The sequence below is a fragment of the Falco punctatus genome (assembly GCF_963210335.1).
Source record: "Falco punctatus genome assembly, chromosome: Z".
Taxonomy (NCBI): Eukaryota; Metazoa; Chordata; class Aves; order Falconiformes; family Falconidae; genus Falco; species Falco punctatus.
This window is the reverse complement of record NC_137586.1, coordinates 23,928,411-23,944,095: the sequence shown is the minus strand read 5'-3', so window position 1 is coordinate 23,944,095 and position 15,685 is coordinate 23,928,411. Positions and strand designations below refer to the sequence as shown.

Here is a 15,685-nt window from a genome sequence, read left to right as displayed (position 1 = left end):
ATTCAAAGAAAACAATGAAAATTAAATACACAGAGCACCAGACTAAGAGATGGTAAGCCTCTGGAAGAGATATAAAACCATATTAAACTGCTTATGCTTCAGCTTTAGTCCTGTGAGGGATTATGTCTGGATCTACTGTATGAGTAAACGCTCTGTATCACATACTGTCAACATTACTGAAGCAGAAAGGAAGAGATACTGTCTTAATTCTTCCAGTTAAAACAACATAGTCAAAAGAGATGAACCAGCATTGGGAAAGTGAAGGGAGGAGGCATCACTAGTCACTGGCCTATAGCAAGCAACAAACCTGAAGGAGCAGCAAGCACAGCTGAGGCAGTGCTGCAACAGCAGTTTCCTTGCTCAGTGGAGAATGTGAAAGCACACAGAGCCCACAGCCTTCCAGGCTACACAAAAGGCTGGAAAATGCGAACGTGTGCACATGCTTCTCTGTTCTTTATAGCAATACCAGATAAAATACGCAGAAGATTTTGTATGTTTTAAACTGATATTTTATATCAAGTCTCTAAATTACAGTCACTCGAGTGTTCATATTTATTAGCATTTCCACAATCAGAGCAACACAATAAAATCAGAACAGATGGAAGCGGCTGTCATATGTTGTTGGGTGGTGGTTTTTTGTGGAGGGGATACACAATAACGACTCCTCCACAGAAATTCAGAGAGAAGTTCTGAAGACAAAATATTCTATTTGACATTCTTTCTATTCATGAGCAATACATGCTTCTAGAAATCCTTACAATACGAGGCAAAAGCAACTCAGTGCCATCTGCACTGGCATCATTTAATAAAGAAAAAAGCTGATTCTCAACATGTATTGCTTTTCCATAAAGCTTTGAATAGAAAATTGAACTTTACTAAGCTTCATGTTCTTAAGTATGGTCTCTAGCTAAAGGAAGTTGGTACACCAGTAAGAGAAATGATGATGCGATGTTCACCTAGGCTTTAGGATCAGCAAACCAGAAAGACAGACAGCAAGAGGCCCAACAAGCATTCAAAGCATTTTTTCAAGCATCTTTTTTCTCCAGGCTTTTCTAAACATGCTTATCTTTCCAGAGAACTAAAAAAAATAATTTATAAAAACAGTATAAAAGCTAAAGCTTCACAAGCTAAAACATTTAATAATGGACATCAAGACATAAAACAGAATTATTTTCCTGCAACTTAGTTTTCCACATATTACCCTTTCTATATATGCACACAATGCTATATAAATACATATCATTCATTTGGCTCTTCCATTCATTTGCCACTTCAACAGATATTTATAACTAAAAATAACTGCCTTCAGAATAACACAAAGATGATGCAGAATAAAATTCTAGTGCTTTGGAGGTGATTATTACAACATATGAACAAAGAAGATAATTTCTATTTTAATATATTGTGCATCTGATCCAGAGGAAAGAAAATAACGTACTTACCACTGTGTTACTTTTTTCTCCCTGCTGCTTCTTCCCTGAGCTTTCAAAGCCAACATTCTGTTTAAGACAAAGGTACAAAAGTTTTAGTCAACACTGTCCCTACTAGGTAATAACAAATCGATATTTCATTGTATTGGATATTTATTTTGCTTTCAGAGTTTTGGGTTTGTTTTTTAAACGGAGAAAACAAATATGTTTGTACATGGGTATGAAGATATCAGAGAACTTGCAAGACTTAAGACAGTAGAACTTGGATATATACTTTTGGGGGAGATTGTTCTGTGCACATAACATAGTACAAAACATTGCTTTCATCCTGATTTAAATTTTATAGCATTCTGTCTACAAAGTTATTTCACTTCTACTCCATTTTTAATTGCTGTATTAAATCTCTTGTATTGGACATCTCTTACATGCAATTCTGAAGAAAAGAAAAAATGCATCTGAAATTAACAGAACATGGAAAGAGCATGCTTCTGTTTTATTAACTTTAGGACTTTTTTAGAAAGTTGCAACACATTTAATACAGCATTATGAGATCACTGACGCCATCTTCACTGAAGTAGAAAAATTTGAAACAAACAAAAACATCCAGCGCATTCAATTGAACGCATTCAGAGTTACCGGCTGGATCTACAGAAAGGATAAATCTTGTCTCCAACAAAGACAGAAACAGAACATATCTTCAGAGGGATTAAACATTACTATGGTCAGACAGATCATCTAACCGAGTATGAAGTCATGTAGAACAGCTGAGTCTGTGAAAATTGTTCCAGGAGGAATGAAAACCCCTTGGTTTGGGGCAAGAAACAAGCAGCAGTACAATTACAGAACAATGACCTCCTTCGGCAGTCAGGATTGCCACACCAGGACTGGGCTACAACCACCTTTCACATGCTACATGTTATGTTTCCTCATTCAGGAGTCACTGGTGCTAGCTTCTGCATTTGTACCAAACAGACTCCAATGCACTAACCTGCATAAATCTGTTCATTTATTCTCAACAGAAGGACAACATGGGCATGTGAACAGCACGGGGAAGTAATATAGCTAAAGGTAACATTAAAGCCCCAGGTCTTTCAAGCTTCCTACTGAAAAAGAGACTCTTCTCAGTTTATAGTCAGCCTCAGAAATACAAACCAGCAGTGCTCAAGATAACTGAAAAGACAAAAATCAAGACAGCAAGGATCAAACCAGATTCTGAAACCTGGGGTCTTAAGATACAGTCTGTCAAACTGCCATGGCTGCATGCTTCTTTCCTTTCCCATAGCACTTCTAAACTATTTAGTTTTTACAAAAGCTATTCAGAGGCACTGTACACAAGCTCCCGAACAGAAGAAATGCAGGTTTGCAACAGCTCTGCTAGGATAAACAGAATTAATCTAGAGAACACGATAGCACAAGGCTAGATCTGACGACAGGACAGCCAGATGACTGTGCCTCTGAAAGAAAAAGGCGTAAGGTCCAGACTTAGGAGGCAGAGTATTCAGACTAGAAAAATGATCAAAGACACAGCTAGCCCCACAATCATCACAAAAACAATGAACAAAAAGGGATTACTCTTGCATCATTTCCTGACACCTCTTAGGCTGCCTCTGTTGAAATGCCCAAAAGAATAAAATCCAGTGGTAGGGAGCCACTACAAAATAATGAACTGTTTGCAGACTTCCAAATGAAGCACAAGGAACTTATGTGATCCAAATCATCCAAAGGAGGTAATACAGCAGGTGGGATGTGTGCGCATGGGGGCAGGAATACACACCACCACCTGGATACTGCAGGTCACTCTGCTTCGGAGATTAAACAGCTGTACATTGAACAACAGACAGCAGTTACAGAATCAGACAACAACAATGGACTCACTGCAACCAATATTACCTTAACGTCACCCAAAACTGTGACACTAATCTTAACCTGTATCGGAAGAGAACAGCCAAGAATATGCTCCAACTACAACTGTAAGCACTGATGAGTCTCCAATAGTGTGAACCCCCCAGGCTGCCACACATCCATCATACTGCCAGGTCCAGTTTGCATGAAAGCACAACAAACTCTCAAAGAAAACAGACGTGGGTATTTGGAGGAGCTCAAGGTAACCAGGCACCAGGACCTCGACTAGCTTGGATCACCACTTTCCACTTGTTTTGCAGAAAGGGTAACAGGTGCTTTAGATGACTAGTGATAAATTACCCTCAGGGTAAAAATACCTAATGAAAATCTCATTTACCCCACTCTAGCACATGCTATCAAACATGTCAGACTGAGTCTCCATATCTGTCAGGTTCCTCCAACCAAAAAGGCACAGCAGAAGACTCCTAGCACTCAGCTTGAAGTACGGGGAGTACTTGGGGCAAACTATTATGTGTGCTCATCCTGTTCTTACTCTTCCTTGGGTATAACCAACTGCTGCTAGAAAATGCTTGCCAGACGGACTGCCAGTCTGCTCCAGTACTGCTGTTCTGATCACTTCGCTGTGCCCTGGAGGCTGCTCACATCTCCCAGTACTTCAGTTCCAGCTTACTGGTTTTAGCCTACAGCAGGTGGAAGCAAGGACAGGTAGCCTCAGAAGAACACAGAGAAATAGTCCAAGCAGCCAGGGATCAGGTTAGGAAAACTAAAGCCCTGACAGAATTAAGTCTGGCCAGGGACCTCAAGGGCAACAAGAAACGCTTCTACAGGTACGCTGTTGATAAAAGGAGGACTGAGGAAAATGTGGGCCCTCTCTGGAAGGAAATTGGAGATCTGGTTACCTGCAATAGGAAGCAGACTGAGGTTCTCAATGATTTTTTTGCCCCAGCCTTCATTTGCAAGTGCTCCAGCCATACCACGCAAGTTGCAGAAGGCTACGGCAGGGACTGGGAGAATGAAGAACCACACACTGCAGGAAATGATCAAGTCTGAGACCATCTAAGGAAGCTGAAGGTGCACAAGTCCATGGAGCCTGATGAGATATATCTGCAGGTCCTAAGGGAAGTGGCAGATGAAGTGGCTAAGCCACTCTCCACCACAATTGAAAAGCCATGGCAATGTGGTGAAGTTCTTAGTGACTGGAAAAGGGGAAACAAACCCCTCATTTATAAAAGAATGGAAAAAAGGAAAATCCAGGGAACTGGCAAGATCAGGAGCAGATCCTCCTGGAAACTGTGCTAAGGCACATGGAAAATAACAAGGCGACTGGGTACAGCCAACATGGCTTGACTAAGGGCAGGTTGTGCCTGACAAATCTGGAATCTGGTTGCTTTCTATGATGGGGCTACAGTGTTGGTGGATGAGGAAGGAACAAATTATGTCATCTACCTAGACTTGTGCAAAGCTTTTGACGCTGTCCCACGTGACATCCTTGTCTCTAAACTGGAAAGACACGGATTTGATGGATGGACCACTCGGTGGAAAAGAAATTGGCTGTATGGTCACACTCAAAGAGTTGTGGTCAATGGCTCAATGTCAAGTGTTGGCTGGTGACAAGTGGCATCCCTCAGGGGTCCATACTGGCACTGACACTGTTCAACATATTTGTGACACAGAGTGGGACTGGGTGCACCCTCAGCAAGTTTGCTAATGACATCAAGCTGTGTGGTGCAGCCAACATGCTGGATGGAAGGGATGCCATCCAAATGGACCTTGACAGGCTTGAGAGGTGGCCCCAAGCAAATCTCATAGAGTTCAACAAGGCCAACTACAAGGTCTGGTACATGTGTTGGGGCAATCCCAAGCACAAATACAGGCTGGGCAAAGAACAGGTTGAGAGCAGCCCTGAGGAGAAAGACTTGGGGGTGCTGGTGGATGAAAAGCTCAACATGGCCCAACAATGCGCATCATCAAAAGAAGCATGGCCAGCAGGTTAAGGGAGGTGATCGTGCCACTTTACTCTTGTGAGACCCCACCTGGAACACTGCGTTCAGCTCTGGGGTCCCCAACATAAGAAAGGCACAGATCTGTTGTAGCAAGTCCAGAGGAGGACCACAAAGATGATCAGAGGGCTGGAGCCCTCCTCCTATGACCACAGGCTGAGCGAGTTGGAGTTGCTCAGCCTGGAGAAGAGAAGGCTCCAAGAAAAACTTATAGCAGCCCTCCAGCACCTAAAGGGGGCCTACAAGAAAGCCGGAGAGGGATTTTTTATTAGAGCATGTGCTGATGGGACAAGGGGTAATGGTTCTAAACTGAAAGAGAGTAAATTTAGATTAGATGTTAGGAAGACATTCGTTACTGTGAGGATGGCGAGACACTGGAACAGACTTCCCAGAGAAGCTGTGGATGCCCCATCCCTGGAAGTGTTCGAGGCCAGGCTGGATGGGGCTTGGAGCAACCTGGTCTCATGGAAGGTGTCCCTGCCCATGGCAGGGCGTTGGAACTAGATGATCTTTAAGGTCCCTTCCAACCCAAACCATTCTATGACAACCATATGATTTTCAATGAGTGAGGCCTACAATCGACTCAAACACCTTTCTTACTAGAATTTTCACACAAATACATTTCACCTCAAGTCCTTGTCATTTTTTCAATGATTATTGGAGGACTTCGAACAGATATTGACGCACCCAGAACACTAGTGGCAAAGTTTCACACAACAGATCAGGAAATACGATTATATTCATCTTACTGAAGTGACAATGAAGAACCTCCAAGCATTTCTTACTTTCCCTGGTCTGTTTTTTTTTTTTTTAAAAAAAAAAAAAAAAAATCAAAAAAGGAAAGAAAAAGGAGGATGAGGGAATCACAATACTTATACTTTTTATGTTGGAAATCAGTATCCTAAAAATTGCTTGCTTCAGAGACATTTCAGGCAGCCCTCTGCCTATAACAACCTCCATACAGTGAATTCTTTATGTAATTCCAGGAAAGCATTGCAGAAGCTGTGTTACTTATGCTTGCCCTTAAACATCCACTCACATTCAGTGAGAAACTATGTTTTCCTAAAAAGACTTCAGAATTATCGAGATTGCCCATAGCAGAGACACACATTAAGCAGAAAGAGATCCCATGCTGCAGCACTAAAACCCATCTTGTAAAAGCAAGAATGATTTTAGGGCAATGAGATTAGTTATATTTTTTTATTTTTGAAATGGAGACCAGGAAGATGAGGGGTTCTGAAGCAAACCAAGGAAGTGCAACTGTAATGCACAATCAGTATCACTGTCCTCAAATGAAGCAGGTTTTGCCTGCACAATGATACTTAATAAAAATATTCTGTTTATGGGTGTCAGGGAGGTGTATACAGACGCACATAATCATTTCACACACAACAATAATAAAGAAGTTTACTGTCAGTGATTATTCGCACGATTCTTTCTCAATCACAGCCTGCCACATAGGTGAGAAATGCTTGCCTTACAGTAAGCTAGATTTGAAAAAAAGTAACATATGATTTTGATTAAGCAAATGAAAGATAAACACAGCTGGAAAAATATTTATCTTTAGATAGCCTACCTTTTGAAATCAAACAGACATTCTGCACAAAGTAGGAAGGTCTGCAGACCACAGAAAGTTTAATCAAGCTTGGATTCCCACACTGGGGAACCGGGAGGGGTGGGAGGGGAGGACCAGGGAGATACAGAGGATTCAGAGACCATTCTCAAGCAAGAATGCATTTTGTTTTCCCTGGAAGCAGATCCTGTCACCCTGTCTCAGTTTAGTCACTCATTAGTTCGGTGTCTGAATGAAAAACCAAAGTCAGACATTTAGAGTGAAGAAAAGAAACAATCTCTGCTGCGTGGATTGTCTCACTGACAAAAACCTGACAAGTTTCAGGAGCAGCACTATCTTTACACTGATCTTGGGTGGACAAGTCTAAAATGTCAATTATGATACACGACCTTAAGTGGCATGAGACTGACCTACTTGAGGATTTGTACCTCCTAGTGCCAATGCTGTTACAGCTGCTGACAACCAGAACCCTTCAACACAGGAAGAGGACAGCTGATGGAGCATTCCCAGTGAGCACATGGAAGATTCACATTCACTTCCAGCATGCCCCAGAATAGCCTGTATTTGGCAACACTGTTGATATACTGCAGAGGACACACAGTTGCAAAGTGTTCTGCCAAGGGATATGGGTATGCCTATCAGCAACACTGGAATGGAAAAGGCACTGTTACAAGTCTCTGACTGGCTAACTTAGTATCAAAATATAATTTGTATAGCAAGAGTTGCATTGTTTTGCCAGAGGATCTACTATTCTATTGGAGATATTTCTAATTATCTTAAAATTGAATGAAATGTCCAGTGAAATGAAATCTTGTTCATTATTTTCAATACCGTAACAGCACTTTTGGACAAGAGAGTTAAGGAAATACATTAATACCTGCACATATGCAGATAAATCAGAGCTGCTGAATTTTGTTGTCGACTGCTTTCCCTCAGGGAAGCTGGTCAAAGAAGGATCTCCAAGACATAAATGAAGATTTCAAATTTTACCTCTATTTTTTAAAAGAAACTATTTCCATATTATTTCTCTCACCTGTGTGGATATAGCTGCAAAAACTATCACTGCGTAAGTGTTCTGAGTGCAAAGTGCAGTTTTGCAACAAAATAAACATACCTAAATTTAGAAAAGCTGCCTGGGCTACAACATCCTCCTTTACAGTAGTGCAACTAGTGCAGAAGTGACCAATAAGGCTGAGTTTGATTTCATCAGTGGAAAATGGCTATAATGCACAGGCATCAGATGGGAGGAGTTTCTCAACTCTTAAAACTGCAAGGAGTCATTTATGAATCGAGATGCCTTGTTTCTCAAAAGCATCAGCCTCAGCACATATGCTCTGAAAAGTTCTTCTGTAATAAGAATGAACTATAGGGTTGCTATTAAGCATAAACAATTTTATCTACAACACCATCAGAAGACCCAGCTGTTGCAGATAAGCAATCATGCCACTACTTTTAATTATCTTTAAACCAAATATTCCCCCTAAAAGCAGCAAGATACATTATTTTCCACTGTCTGCCCCAAGTGATTAGGACTGCAGAATGATGGTGGTTGGAATGACTCTCCAGGTCATATGGTCCAACCCACCAACACCACTACCAAATTAGGGCCTTCAACCAAACTTCAACATTAGACCCAACAAAGTCAAAAGCTACTTTTCAGTTAAGGTCAATGTCAGTATGTGCAAAAGGAAGCATGTCAGTTGGCTTATTTGGAAACATTTCCAGGGGAGAAAGTTGAAATTTAGTGCTCTTCATGAATGATGGAGATAACTTGTTTCTGTGCCTCTGCTCTAGCAAAATTATCTAGTCTACATAATTGCTATTTGAGGTATTCTTTTTCCAAGTCTTACTAAAGCAGCTGAACAATCCAACATTGATTCAATCATTCATGAATTCATGATATACAATGCTTCATCTCGCAGTATTCCCAGTATCCTTTCCTACTGTGAAAATAAAAGTATCAGGAAAATCCATTTATAGAACCAAGATGGCTTATAGCAATGGACAGAAATTAAACTAGAGAAATCACTGTTTAATTGGAATTTATTTCTATTTTACAGGAGGTAACAAATACATTCACTAAAGTAGTTCCAGTGTCCACAGACTTGCAAATTATTAAGTTTTTAAAACCAATGTTGCTTTGCAGAACAGTAAAGATGAGGATTAAATAGTTACTGTATACTGTTGCTAATAATTCTGCTTAAGACTTTTATGTTCACTGGCTCTGTTACTGTGATGCCATTGCGTAAGCTCAAATAACCAGAGACCAAGCCAGGAATGAAAACGTAGAAAAGCAAAACACAATAATGATTTTATACTCCAAACTTAACCAACCCTAGAAATTAAGAATTTTAGGAAGGTTTTAAAACCAAGTATTTGAAATACTAATATACCCGGCATCCTTGAACACATCGTTGAACAAGCACGTTTAGTGATCTGTTTCTTGTCTCTGAAATACACAGTACAGCAGCATCTGAACTTTAACACCATGCAGAACAGAAAACTACCCGAGGTCTTCAGTCAAGGAGACATGGCTTCCTGGACCACCAAACCAGGACACCTCGGCACAGCAACAGTCTGCATTCCATGCACTGTCACAATATCTTACCTAGTTACCTTTCTCTCAGATATGTTTGTGCTGACTCACTGACCAGAACTGAGTAGCTGTGCCAAGCTACACACCAAGGTCTAGTTAACCATGGGGAAGCTTTGTTGTTAGCGGTAACACAAAGAATCCAACTTGACTCAATCAAGGAATTAAAAAGAAAAAGCAAATAACTCCCCTATTATTTGTAAGTTATGACAACTCTCATCCAAGCTTCAGCCATTTCTAAGATTCCCACTGCTGCTACAGAATTCACAACTTCAGAGGGGACTGACTGGAAATACCTGTGTCACATCAGGAGGCCAATTAGCACCATAAACAATGTGATATGAGCACTCAGGATAACAAGACAGCAAACCCATTATAAAACTATTTAGATCTGGTGTGCTCACCCTTTGCTCCTATGCAACCCTGTTCCTTTTTACCCTTTTCCCCCCCATCCATCCTTAAAGAGTTTCCCATCAGCACATGGATCCTAGAGTAACTAATGGTCAGAACTTTTTCAGGCCTATTATTGTTAGTCACAGCAAATGTACTCAGACCTCAGCCTTCTTTCACAGAAGCACAAGACAGACTGATGATGGGAAAGAGGAGGAATGTGAAAGGTTTGGGAAACAAATGACTAAGAGAATAAGAATACTTAAGAGATGGAATATACCAATTTAACCAGTAGTAAGGTTTGTAATTAAAATCATGAAACAGTCACACACAAAAAAGCACACCAGAATATATAGCCCCATTTCTAGAAAGGACACATTTGACTAAATTAAATAGGTGGTTAACTTGTGTGATGCTATTGTCATGACCCTTATGTCCTTTTCCCTACTGCCATTTGTCACTTCAACCATTTTCCCTCCTCTACTTCATCACACCCACTTCTTTTTTTAGACATTGAAATACTTCAGGGAGGGACATACCCAATTGTATTTGCACGGTACTTAAAAAATATGGCATCATGTCTTACAGGGACCATAGGCGTGTATAAAATGCTGGTGGCACCCAACACCCACACTTCTGTAAGCAAGGAGTGCCCGGCTAAATGTTGCATTAAATAGATGTCGACTCACCAATACTGATAAACCCTTAACTACTTAGTATGAGGAAGACAGAAGTGATCTACATACTGAAGTAAGTATGACTACCAAGCATGAAAGAAAGAGAAAGCACAGGAAATAAGAACCTTTGGCAAAGATTTTGGGCACAATATTTAACTGTATACTGAATTTTCAAATAGCAATTTGTGAAACTTTATCGGACAAGTCCCAGGATGAGTCACCCATCTGAAAAACCCCAAGATTGTCACAGAGTGTGGACTCCGGTCCTAAAATACAAATGACCTGATATTCAAGTCCTCTTGGACAACATTAAGTATAGGTTTCCAACACTCCAGATGAACAGCCTATTACTTATATCCCATTAATAAGAACAATAAAGGTGGTATCTTCTCTCCATTTAAAACCTAGGCAGGCAGATACACTCCTGATACACCATGGCAGACATTTTGTCAGTTATGCCACAGCTTATGCACAAAACTGAATCCTAGAGCTGCATCACATTATTAAAATACAGAAAGCTGTGGATACATGCTGCAGCAGAAACCTAGGCACAGACAGAAATCATTCTGAGTGCAAATTCTGGAGATTCTGTGAATGTTTGCGGCACTCTGAATGCATGGATTTGTCTTGTGTCTGTGGCTTTTTATTGCTACTGACTAGTTCAAGAGATTCTGCAACAACAGTCTGAGCTGCTAACCAGCTGAAGTTTTATATTTGAATTAAACAAATTATACATAAAATACTAAATTGTTAGAACCAGTAAACACCTAGTAGTTGTCTGAAATAGGCTAGAAAATTGGTATTAGGAACTGGACGAATCTTCCAGATTTCCCATATTTTAGAAACACAATTTTATAACACAATGGAGAGTTCAAATTAAAATTGTTTCAAAAACAGCAGAAACTAACAGCAAACAATTGCTATAATTGTATACTTAATTATAGATCTCATTCTACCAGCCAAGTCATTGTTAAGGTATGTAAACTCTTGAGTTCCCTTTCCTTCCAGGGCAAGGGTAAGCAGTGCTAGTCAAGCAATGCTTAAATCTGTTTTTAGTTGTCATTTTCCCCCAACATGTGTACAGGCATAACTTTCTAATTAACAATTGTTATTATGAACTTTTTACTTCCTTCTGCATTTATTTTGTTCCTCACTGCTATACAGAGTTGAATTAGGAGACATCACTGACCAGTTTGATTACAGATACAATTAGCAATCTGAGAATTTGCTTGTGAAATTGCTAAACATTCACAGCTACGAATGAAATTAACCTCAGCTATGCTCTTAACATACCAAAAGACACAAAATATTAGGGTGTTATTGATCGTTTGAATGCATTTAAAGAAAAAAAAAAAAAGAACTCAGTACTTTTTATAGTTTCAACTGCCGATCATTGTGTACATCAACTGTCATAACACTGTATCATTAACTCACCCCATACACACATTATAAAGATCAATTCTTGAATGTCTTGAATGTTCTTTATAACCAATAACAAAGGAAGATATTAGAGGAAATAATCAGGAATTAGATAGCGTGGAAGAGGAACAAAGCAGAATTAGTTGCCAGTTTTTAAAAATGCACTGATCTGAAACAGTGACATACTCAAGGCAAGTACTAAGTGTCTCAAGTGTCCGGTATTAAAACTTTTTGGTAAGCTATGAACAATTGAACAGGTGTCTTACTGGAAATTGAAGTTTCCTGTTTGAATCGATACTAAATTCGTAACTAACCACAACAGCTACTGATTGTGACTAAACACATACAACATCAAACCAAAATGTATTTTTACTCTATTACACTTCACACAGGCATGCGCCATCTGCCACTGAAGTATGATCCGCTTCTCCATGACATTATCACATTACTCCTGAAAAGACTAATGTTGCTGCTTAATCTCATAGTTTGAGCCAATTTCTAAACACTAAGCCTTGGCTTTCTGTCAGATCTCCTCACTATGAGGATCAATGACGAAGGAGCAGATTGACACTTTTTACCATAAAACTTAAAGCTAACAAAACCCCCGTTGCAAGCTAACTGACATCCATAAACACTATTCTAGGAGTGATTTGTTTCATGGATGGAATGAAGCTAGTAAAAATCCAGGGGGGGATCTCACATGTAACAGGATAACAATCCTAACACAAAAATAATCCAGGATCATAAACTACCTGAACTAGAAGGCAAACAGTTCATTAAGTTAATAAGATTTTGTCATTTGAAATCACAGAGCTGCAAGGTAATTAATCCCTAGCTCACAAGAAAATTTAAGGAAACTAATATGCCAAATTAAACTGATTGGAAAACATTCCTGTTTTTTTCTGTCTAAACAAAAACCCGCTGCAGAGGGAACTTGAAGCAACCAATGCAGAGGTAGCATCTGAATCTGAAAACACAAGAACACATTTGTTCAAAACCCTGGGTAGAAGACAGGCAGTGTCTGGAAAAGGATGGGATACAAGTTTGCTGTGTTCCCTCTGATAATGAGGTTATAGCAAGGGTTGTTTTGCCTCAGTTCTTAATGGCTTTTTATTAAACAATCTAAACTAACAGAGCGTAAGTGTAACATACACATACAACTGTGAGTAGTCTGCAAATCACCGGTAGGTTTCTCTTCAATCCTAATTTCTCATTCTTTGAAGGGTTGTCTTGGAGAAATATACTACCTGAAGGAACATGCCCTTCATATATTGATAGAAATGCTACCAAATTGTATGCCTCAAAATGCATTTTGAAGATTGTATGTATCCATCTTCCAAAATCTTTTTTACTGAAGTTGTCCATTCCTGTTCACAGTATCTTCCAGTAACGTGAAATGCTTTATTCAATCTTATAGCCAAGAACTGAATGTTTTTGGTTTTTAGATACAGCTCCATTCTCACATCTGAGTGAAGAAGGAAACAATTAGATGTGAGCCCTAAAAACAACCTGATATCTGTTTAATCTAATCTAAAATAAATTCTTCTAGACCTTCCAGATCTTCTGGAACAATGTAAGACCCTGACAAAACAATCAACTCTATATTTAAAGCTTTCATAGCAATAAAGCAAATCACCTGTTTACCTTACATAACTGAATTCTAAATTCTTAAGTGAGGAAAAATGGACATTTACTAAACTGCATTATATGACATCTCTGTAATAATCTATCTAGCAGTAAGACATTGAAACTAAAAAAATAAAAATAAAAATCAACCTTTTCCAACATGTTGACTTTTAACATGTCATCTTTATTTACAGCTGAAAAAGCACTAAGATTTTTCTTACTGTGGAAAAATCTCAGTAGCAAAGATCAGTAGTGAGATTAATGGACTAATTCCATTCTAGATACCAGCTTTCATTTTAATACCCTTAAGGGATCAGAACTGAGACAGTCTGATAATGTCACGGATAAAATCATTCAACACAGTTCTAATGCATGCGCTCTATGGCAACAAACAGAGCCCAGTTTTCCCATACAACTACACAAATCTAGAATATAACACATTTGAAGTTAATAGTTGTCTGGTGTACACACCAATAAGAGATTGGGATGAGAATAAATTTTAACAGCATGATCTATAAAAATAGAGAACATAATGAGAGCTAGCAGTTAGACAGTAGTAGCACTATTAGCACTTCAGTTAAAAAGAAACATTCTCACCAGCCTCAGACAGACCTGGCAGGCCAGTATCTAAACCCAAACGACCATACACCGAGATAGAGGTTAACCAATTTATTTGATACCCACTAGTTTAAGACCGACTCTGAAACATAAATCCTGCTCGATTTAAGAATGCCTGGGTAATCGCTCCCTATAGGAACCTCATCTATATCTCCAAATTGATTATTGTTTGCTTTAAACGCACATGAAAGAAAACTAAAGCTGACATGCTTCAAAAGGAGGGAAATTTAAAAAAGGAGAAGCCTTTACTCTCGATCAAAATTTCCTCTCTTAAAGAGGTATGGGAATAAAAAGGAAGATACAGATAGACATACAAAAAAGTGAAAAAAAAAAAAATCTTGGTTGGGCGTTAACATCTCCTATCAGTTCAAGGTTTCTCAGAGACCTGGTACTGTTCTACAGGTGATCCCTCCAGTGCAAGCCCTCAATAATGGTGACAGCTCCTGAAGAGTCATCCCTGTTGCTGCCTCATTCATTCCACTGTGATTTCTTGTGCTGTCGGTTAGCTCATTCCTCCCCGCTCTTGTGCTTATTCCTCTTTTTCAGAATGTTCTTTCCCACCCTGAGTTGCTTCCCCCACCTGTCTAACACTACAATATCCCTGACATTCTTCCATCTCACAGGAAAGCTCCACATGATGAGCACCTCTGGGCACGGACTACTTAAATTCAGTACATATAAAACCAGAACTTAAACACCAGCAACAACTGTTATTGTCACTTGTTTTGATCACTTCTATGGAAATCACCAGTATCCTGCCCATTACTCTGACCCACAACTCAGCAGTTGTTTCTGCCTTGAGTTCCTGTAGTCACACCTCTCCCCGCTCCCCAAACACCCAAAACAAAACCTTAACCACACAAACTTACACCACTTACTACAAAAATAATTTCTAGGATAGTGCTAATGTTGCTGGTTTAAGTACCCCTGTTCTCCCCCTTTTCTATTAGATAAGCAGCTTACTCTCGCTTATTTTTCCAAGCTACTTATTCAAAATCAACACGAAGACTCGTATTCAGTCAATAAATGTTAGCTTCTATCACCACCATCCACTTTTCAAAACAACATTTGACAGCATCCCCACACAGATATATAAAATTCTTTACTGTCCCAAATAGCAGCAAGCAAAAATAAACATGAAGTGTAGAAAGAACATAAAATCCAGGAGGAGAAATACACTAAGTCCTGACTGTCTTCCAGTATAACCAGGAGAAGAATGAACTGCAGGAATCTGACCGCAATTCTGCTTTTATATGTGCTAAAAGCAACAAAATAAGGCAGTTTTCAAGCAATTTCCTTGATATCTGACAGAAGGTGTTTTTTCCCCCCTTTGTGTTCTCATTAGCTCATTACAGCTGTAGAAACTACCTTCATGCCTCATTGCAAAATGGTTTGGGTTGGAAGGGACTGTAAGTATCACCTAGTTCCAACTCCCTAAAGATGATCTAGTCCCAACACCCCTGCCATGGGCAGGGACAGCTTCCACCAGACCAGGT

The 15,685-nt window shown here is 39.5% G+C and overlaps 1 protein-coding gene across 11 annotated transcripts in view; it reads right to left on the bottom strand.

Moving 5' to 3' along the window:
• ERBIN (erbb2 interacting protein) overlaps window positions 1–15,685 on the bottom strand; it is a 122,392-nt gene that overhangs the window by 75,164 nt on the left and 31,543 nt on the right. For all 11 annotated transcript variants that reach the window (XM_080372805.1, XM_080372808.1, XM_080372807.1 and 8 more), the window contains one exon: window positions 1,443–1,499. The gene's annotated coding sequence lies outside the window, so the exon portion shown is untranslated. The remainder of the gene's footprint in view (window positions 1–1,442; window positions 1,500–15,685) is intronic.